Raw genomic sequence first — 8,998 nt, forward strand, 5'->3', positions numbered from 1 at the left:
TGAGTCAGGAGCCAGGGAGGTGGGGTGCCTCTGACACCAGCGGGGCCACACCAGCCCCTCTGTGGGGACAGCCCTCACCCCACTGTAAGCAACCCTGAGCGGAAGCCCAGTGCTGGCTCCCAGAAAGGAGCCGGGTGGGGAGGGAGCCTCAGGGGCAGATCTGTCCCGCGTCCCACAGCCTTGGGGCCCCGGGCAGAGGTCCGCACGCCCCCCCCATTTCTGATCCCAGACCCACAGCATCTTTTCCCTGGTTCTCCATGGCTTTCCTGGGTGTGGGAGTCCCGGGACGGAGGGGGCCGGGTGGGGGGGACCCTCAAAGCGCCTCCTCCCCCGCCGCGCCAGCAGCAGGTGGCGCTCGAGCTCAAGAAAGTGCCCACGAGGCCTGAACAAGCGTCTTTCCTAGATAAAGCTAAGGAGGCCCAGCCCTGTGCCCCTCTGTTCGCTGGCGGTGGTGAGTTTGCTGGGGTGCCTGACTGCCCGACTGCTCCGGGGTCGATGGGGACGCTGCAGGCCCAGGCTTGTGGGGGTACGTGGTCACATCAGTGCCCAGTGAGGAAGGAGCTCCACCCTGATGTTTGCCTGGGCTGCCCTTAAGAGTGGGGACACTGTGGTCCCAGAGCAGGCCCAACCCCCAAGAGTGGGGGCACTGGTCACAGAGCAGGCCCAACCCTCAAGAGCGGGGACACTGTGGTCCCAGAGGAGGCCCAACCCCCAAGAGCGGGGACACCGTGGTCCCAGAGGAGGCCCAACCCCCAAGAGCGGGGACACTGTGGTCCCAGAGGAGGCCCAACCCCCAAGAGCGGGGACACTGTGGTCCCAGAGGAAGCCCAACCCCCAAGAGTGGGGACACTGTGGTCCCAGAGCAGCCCCAACCCCTAAAAGTGGGGACACTGTGGTCCCAGAGCACGCCCAATCCCAAAGAGGGGGGACACTGGTCACAGAGCAGGCCCAACCGCAAAGAGCGGGGACACCGTGGTCCCAGAGCAGGCCCAACCCCCAAGAGCGGGGACACCGTGGTCCCAGGCGAGGCCCAAGCAGCAAAGGAAACCTCTGGTTCACTCGAAGGTGAGAGACAGGTGTGGGGTCTTCACGACGTGTGCTGTCATCCTGGGCTGTCCCCCTGCCCTCACACTGAGGCCCCACCTGTGGGCACTCGCCCAGTGGTGAGTCTGTGTCCACGGGACTCTGGCGTGGCCCCCGGCCACTCCCTGGTGGCCTGGTCAGAGCACAGGGCAGACGGGGGCCGCCTGAGGCAGGCGCATCCTGTGTGGGCTCTGTGCCCACGATTTGCGCAGTGTTCCCACGGAGCTCCCTGCCCAGTGGGACGACCGTCATGGGTCTTGGAGAGGAAGCTCAGCCCCAGCGGGGTTCAATGACTTGCCCCAGGGACACAGCCCAGAAGTGGCAGAACTGGGACCCAGTCCAGGGCTGTCCTCCCCCCGCACCTGGGTACACGCGCCCCGACCTCTCCACTGCTCTGACAGTGCACGAGAGGCTGGGTAGGCGGCCACCGAGGCAGCCTCCGAGGAAAATGGGCTCCCGGGGCTCCAGCCCCCTTCCCTGTAAGAGCGGGGACCAGGCCTGCACGCTGAGCCCCCGGGGCAGCTGTGCGGGCAGAGACGCAGGGAGTGCGAGTTCGCAAACCAGTGAGGTGTGGGTCATTACCCACCTGCCCGCTCTCAGGTGATTACCCACGGGACCCAGGCCTCTTCCGGACGGGCAGGTCCACGATCATCGCTGTGGCATGTCCTCTGTGCCCCGAAAACGGTAGCCAAGGCCTCCAGCCAGAAGGAATCACGCCGGACGCCAACCATGAACACAAAATGCTTTCGGATCGTCTAACACGCAAGGGAATTCTGTGTGGCCCCCCGGCCACCCAACAGCTTCGTGGCTGAGTGCTGTTTTCCCCACGACGCCTTCCAGCTTTCGGTCCCTGTGAGCTGTGAGGCCAGCAGCCATGGAGCGGGCAAGACCCAGCAGGAAGGAGACACGGGCTGCAGGTACCCCCGGGGGCAGGAAGGGGGCAGGCACCCCATGGTCCCTGTCACCCTCTATAGTGAATGTCCAGCTGTCACCCTTGGGCCCTGGCATGTTCCCGTAGGGCTGCTTCCTGGTGACCAGGTCTGGGGGGCCAGCGGGGGGTAGGGCTGATGCAGTGCCAGCCCCAGGGTCAGACCGCCGCCCCCGCCCCTGTAACCCCACCGGCCCTGGCCGAGGACCGGGCCTCTCATCGTACGTGGGCCCCTGTGAGCATGGGGTGACCCCTGACGAGGTCACCGCGCCTGCCTGGCCCCGGCCGCGGCCTGCCTTGAACGGGGCTAAAAACCGCTGCGGCTGCTGGGCACCAGGCGGCCAGCCAGGGAGGCCAGCTCAGGGCGTGGGCGAGGCTGCGGCCTCCGACCCCGGAGCTCAGCTCCTCCTCGAGACCCCCCCCCCCCCCGCTCTGTCCCCAGGGAGCCTCCTCTTCCGGCCTGCAGGCCATTGGGAACACGTCGCCCGGGGGTTCGGGACCACCACGCACCGAGGCCCCACGGCAGCCAGACCTGCCGCCCCGCCCGCCGTTGTTACGTCTCACGGGCCATCGCACGGGAGACACGTGGCACTGAAGCTGTTACCAAATATTCGACAGCTAAATTTGCACTGGAGTGATCTGCTGCTCTTCTGTAAACACGTCACAGGGGAAGAGGAGTGATTCCCGCCCCCCTGTGCCGCAGGCAGACTCAGCGGCCTCGTGGGGCCCCACGTGTAAGGAGGAAGCCCCAAATCAGTTAGAATTTAGTGACGGGAAGAGGTCGTCCCTTCCCACCCACATCCACAGGCCCAGGCGTGTCCAGGAGAGAGTCCCCTCCTCCGCCGTCCCCCCTCCAGGCCCCTGTCTTTCCGCGTGCCCACTGAGGTCCTGGACCAGCTCCTCGGAAGTACCTGCTCCGGGTGGCCCTCCGGCCTCGCCCTTGGTCTCCAGCCAGCTGGGCCCGTGCTGGCCCGACACTCCCATGGTCCTCCTGTCCGCACCTCTGCTCGCACCCAGCAGACCCGGCCCACCCCAGGCAGTCCCCTCCAGCTGCTCTGCACCCCCCCCCCGCCCCCCTGTAACTCATCCCACTCCTGAGCCTGGCCCCCCACTCCCCGCGGACTCTTGTCCGACCCAGACCCGTGGGGCGGGCCACAGCCCCACCTGCTGGAGCTGGGAGCCCGGCCCCCCGGGCAGGGGGGGCTGCTGGCAGGGGCTGGGCCGGAACAGGAGCTCCGGGCAGGCCTGGCTGTCTGTCCCTGGGCCTGAAGGGCTGCTGACGGGAGGCAGCTGGTTTCCAGCGACAGGCGGCCTGGAGGCGATGGCACCTGTCATCATTTCCGCCCTTCCATGCTCCCCACGGGGCTGCAGGAATCTGCCAGCTCAGACCTGCGGTGGGGGCGGGGGGCTTCCGGGGCGCACAGGTCCCACGGTCTCTCTGCACGAGGTTGCCCCTGGAGCCGGGCCCCGGGCTGGGGTCCCCTGTCCCCAGGCCCGGCGGGGAGGGTGGTGGACACACTCTGAGCCCCGCCCCCCGGGAACATGCGGGGGGTCAGGTGCCCTCTGCAAGAACTCTCTAGTTTCGCAGCCTCCGTCTGGTCCCCATGCCCGATTTTCTGTGGCCACATCTGGAAGATGGGCGTAGCTTGTGGACGTGGGGGCCTCAGTACAAGCCTCCCGAAAGTGCCCCTCCCATCAGCTATGGCTGCTTCTTTTCTGTCGGCATCCCTTCCCCCGCACCCCCAGCCTGCCCCCGCCCCACGCGGGAGCCCCAGAGGCGCTCCCCCACTGCCTAGACGAGGCCGGATTCTGGGACAGGCGACGAGGACCGGCCTGGGGGTCCGGGCTCAGCGAGGACTCCTGAGCCAGGAGGCACAGTGGGGTCTTTCCTGCTCGTCCTGAACATGCGTGAATGTCCCCTGGCTCCCCTCACCCAGAGGCCCGACACCCCCGTGGCAGGTCGGCAGAGCAAGCAGGGAACCTCGGGCGGGAGGCCCGGCGAGCACAGGTCACTGTCTTCCCCCGGCCTCGTCCTCAGTCTCCAGGATGACCCCTGGGACCGTCCAACCTCCTGTCTCCTCTGCGCCCGGCCTTGGAGAGACTTCACATAAATGAGGAGGGGGTCTGGTGACGCTCTTTCTGCTTCCCCCCAGGGAAGAGACCATTTCCTTACTCTTTTCCTTCTGTTAGTCCTTTTTCTTAGAAGAACATTGTAAGATTTTTTTTTTCACCTCAGAATATAGTTCCCTAAGAGTCCACACTCTAAATACTGATTTTTTTATAGCAACACCAAGATTTCTCACCACGAACTTGATCAGCCGTCGGGTTCATTGCTCCCGTCTGCGCCCAAGTGGTAGGGACACCTTCTTGGTGACCTCACTTAGCAAAGCATTTACGGGGCTCCGGAGCAAGAGGGACCTGTGGGCGGGTGGGAGGACCATGGGAGCCTTGCCCCTTCCTCCCCCCCCCACCCCCCCTACCCCCCCTCACGGCCATTTCCATTCTTTGGGGGGTTCTCTGTCCACTGGTCCTCTTAGAAAATACAAGAAGCACACGCGCACCCACAAAGCCCTCTCCGCACCTTGCTTGGCTCAGATGTCACGGCACACGGGTCCTCATGCTGTCCCTCGAGCCCGCCCCACCCCCACCCCCACCATGGCCGCAGCGCACTCCTGGGAAGATCGGCCAGAGTTTAGTCAACCGACGTCCTGTGACGGGCATTTGGGATTCTCAGCCTTTGCTCCCCCCGCGCACAACCCCAGCGAAGGCCTTGGCGTGACGGACCCCGTTCCCTCCAGAGAAGGCCCCGTTTTGCTTTCCCACCCGAGATCAGTGACAAGACCTGGATGGCCAGTCTCGCCAATGTAATAAATTGTTCAATCCTTGGATTTTTGCCGATCTGATAAGCGAGAGAGTATCAGTGGCCTTTTATTTCACGTTTCCTTGACGTGACCAAGATGGGGCACCTGTTCATGTATTTGAGAGACATTTGCCTTCTTTTTTCTGTACAAACTGCTAATAACTTTCACCTGTTTTCTTACAGCTCGTGGGACTTTTTCTTGGTTGTCGGGGACTTCTTGTGTGAGCGATTTGAGTCCTGCAAGTATTTTGTGCCTAGCGGTGTATTTTGCCATACGGATGTGTTAATTTAATGTAGGCAAATTTATTCTTCTTTGCTCGATTGCTTTTGGGTTTCGAGTCATAGTTATCAAAGCTTTTCTCTGATTTAGGTGGCAAAAGTCATCCAGTGTTTTCCCAGCACGTGGCATGATTTCGTCTCAGATTCACTGGTGTCTGTGGACGTAGCTCCAGCCTGGCTCTCCAAGTGTCCCAAAGCCGTTGACCAAAAAGCCCATCTTCTCCTCTGTCACCTCACCCTCTCCCCGGTCACCTCACCCTCTCCCCGGTCACCTCATCTCCTCCCCGGTCACCTCCCCTTCTCGCTGGTCACCTCACATTCTCCCCAGTCACCTGAGAAGCCACCTTGACCACATTCCACATGCTGCGGACCTATTTCTGGGTTTTCTACTCTGTGCCATGTTCTATCTGTCTATTAACAAACCAATGCCACACGGTTCAATCAAAGAAGCCGTATAATATGTGCTGTATCTGGTCGACTAACCCATACCTCCGTCTTCCTTTCCAGGCATTTCCTGGTTATTTATTCCTCTCTGTGAAAGAAAAAAAAAAACAGTGAAAAGTGCCTGGTCTACTGGACAAACACCAAGTCCCCTCACTTCTCCCGGTCCCCTCATACGCTGTCCCCACGACCGTCTCTGCATGGCAAGCTCTCGTTCTTTGAGACCCAGCACAAACATCCCATCCCCTTCGCCCGCAACCACTAAGCTCCATGCACGCGGACCTTTGTCCCATCCCTTGAACAAGCCATCTCCGTCCCTGCCCGTGGCCTCTGTGTGCGTTGACTCTTCTGCCCGGAGCCTCCCCTGCCTGACTTTCCCATGAATGGCTCCTCCTCGTTTGAAACTGAGTTCAAACACTACCTCCCCAGAGAAATCATCCCTGGCTCCCAGACTTTCACATTTGTTATTCTGTTTCATTTTCCTCATGGTGCTTTTGTGCATGTAAAATTATTTTACACATTTGTTTTATGTTATATACACTAGAAGGTGAGATCTAGGAGAGAACTGACTTACTTTGTCCTGTTCTGTGGTGAAGCCCCAGCATCTAGAACCATAGGGGTGAAAGGAGTTCAATAAACAGCTTTGGGCAACGGATGGAGGGAGGGAAGGAGGGAAGGAGGGATGGATGGATGGAGGGATGGACAGGTGGATGGATGGATGGATGGATGGATGGGCAGGTGGATGGATGGATGGATGCATGCATGCATGCATACACAGATGGACGGATGGGCAGGTGGATGGATGGACGGATGGGCAGGTGGATGGATGGATGGATGAGTGAACTAGTGGACAGATGCGTAAACAGATTGGTAGATGGAGTCTGCTCTTACTTCCCAAGCAGTTAGTCACCCTTCCTCTGTGTCCCCAGAGCACTCTAAACACCTCACCATTACATAGCCTATGGAAAGTGTTTAACACCTGTTCCCAATCTACTTGGATATAAGATTTGTGAGGGCAGAAGCTGTCTCTGATTGTCTCTGTCCCAGCTCAGAGGAGGTGGTCAGCAATGAATGCGGGTGAGGTGACAAGGCCACACGCCATAGCACAAGGCGGTGTCTGGGGATCAAGGTTCTGAGGGGCTGGTGTGGTGCCTGGGGTACCACAAGGTTCTGTATGGGACCCCAGGGCCATAGGTCTCTGGAGCCTGTGGTCCCAGCCTGTTCTGTCTGGAGCCCTGAGCTACTCCTTCACCATGACTTTGGCAGGACGAGCACATTCTGGCTAGTAAGCATGGTTTCTGGCCTCACCTTCCCAGTCCCGACACCAGGGCAGCTGCTGAAGGAGCAGACAAGGGAAAGCGGGCTGAGGGGTCACACAGGTCTGTGCTTCACAGGCTCAGCCGCTGAGGGTTCTGAGATTCTACCTTTCTGGATACCGAGCTGAGAATCAAAACCAGATTGTGACGCCCACTCCTAGAGGTGCGCTAAGGACTAAATCAGGTAACGCAAGTCAGACCTTGGGCTCATCTTTGGAGCGTAGTAGTGACTCAAAGGTGGTTGTCCCCTCCCTTGCCTTCTGTCCCTTCACTCCTCTGTCTTATTTTCGTATACGGCGAACAACCGAGATGCAATTAACACATTTCACCGACTAATGTGCCTTCTGTCTGCATAGATTCACTTATTTTAGGCGTTACGTATAAACACAATCACGCGGTATGCGCTTCTTGGCGACTGTCCCCTTTCTGTAGCGCATATTCAAGGTGCGTTCCTGTTGAGACGTGTCGGCCCCCCATCCCTGTTCTTATGCCAGATGATGCTTGTTGTCTGATGCCACATTTTATTTACTCGTTCACTAGTTGCTGGGCAATTGGGCTGTTTCCGTTTCTGGCTTACGATGAATAACGCTGCTGCGAACATTCTATGTAGGTCTATGTGTAGGTATATGTTTCCCGTTTTTTTTGGGGGGGGGGTTGTATATAGACATCTGGATCTTAGGACAGCCCTGTGTTTAAGATTTGGAAGAGCAATTGGGCACCTGGGTGGCTCAGTCGGTTAAACGTCCGACTTCGGCTCAGGTCACCATCTCACGTTTCGCGAGTTCGAGCCCCGCGTGGGGCTCCGCGCTGACAGCTCGGAGCCTGGAGCCTGCTTCGGATTCTGTGTCTCCCTCTCTCTGCCCCTCTGCCCACACTCTGTCTCTCTCTCTGTCTTTCTCTCTCTCTCAAAAATAAATAAACGTTTAAAAAAATTAAAAAGGAAAAGATCTGGAAGAGCTCGCAAACTTTCCAAAGCAGCGGCAGCCTTTTGCCTTCGTGTCAACAATATCTTAGAGTTCCAGTTTCGTCACGTCCCTGCCGACAGCCGCCGGTAGCCATCCTGTCGGTAAGAAGGGGCCCCTTGCTAGGGCTTTGATTTGCACTTCTTTAATGGCCAATGACGTTGAGCGCCTTGTCATGTGACTCTCAGTCGCTTGGACGCCTTCTTTGGCAAAATGTCGACTCTGATCTTTTGCCCAGTTTTTAATTGGGTGACCCATCCTTTTGTTGTTGAGTTGTTAAGAGCTGCTTACACGCCCTGGGCGCAAGTCCTTCCTCAGACGTACGACTTGAAAATCGCTTTTCCATTCTGTGGGTTGTCTCCTCGCTTTCTGGGTGGTGCTGTTTGCAGAACAAAAGACTTCGATAAAGTCCCATGCACCTCTCCTTCCTTGTGCCACTGGTCCCTTTGCTGTCTTATCTAAGGAAGTGTCGTCTACTCGGGGGCACAGAGATCTACTCCCAGATTTTTGTCCAGGAGTTCTGTGGTTTCAGCTCTCGCATTAGGTCTGTGATTCATTTTGACTTAAATTTTCTGCCCGATGTGAGGAAGCCTCCTCCTCTCCCAGGTGGACATCCCGCGGTCCCGACGCATTTGCCGAAACAGTCTTTATTTTCCTTAAAGGACTTTGTCCCCACTCATTCTCAAAGTAATGTACACGTTTTTACAGAACACTTGGACACTTTGGACAACACAAGGAAGACAATGCAAGTTACCATGAATCTGTCATCTGGAGACATTTCAGAGCACATCACTTGGAGGTGGAAGGTTTTGCCTAAAATGAGACCATCTCTCATGTTGCGGGACAAGTTTTGGTCATTTTAAAAGGCTCCGTTGTACCCTGGTGGCTGGATTTGCCACACGCTCACTCCCAGAGTATTGAAATGTTGGGTTGTTTTTAATATCTTGCTGCGATAATCACTGCTCTTATTAATGGACCAGACGTGTCCTGCAAAACAAGAAGGCAACCAAACCAGGGCAACTTGGTAAATTCGTTTAAAATAAATAATATTGTAGGGGTGCCGGGGGGGCTCAGTCAGTTGAGTGTCTGACTTCGGCTCAGGTCGTGATCTCAGCGCTCGTGAATTCAA

Source organism: Prionailurus viverrinus, unplaced genomic scaffold (genome assembly GCF_022837055.1).
Source record: "Prionailurus viverrinus isolate Anna unplaced genomic scaffold, UM_Priviv_1.0 scaffold_39, whole genome shotgun sequence".
NCBI classification, from domain to species: domain Eukaryota; kingdom Metazoa; phylum Chordata; class Mammalia; order Carnivora; family Felidae; genus Prionailurus; species Prionailurus viverrinus.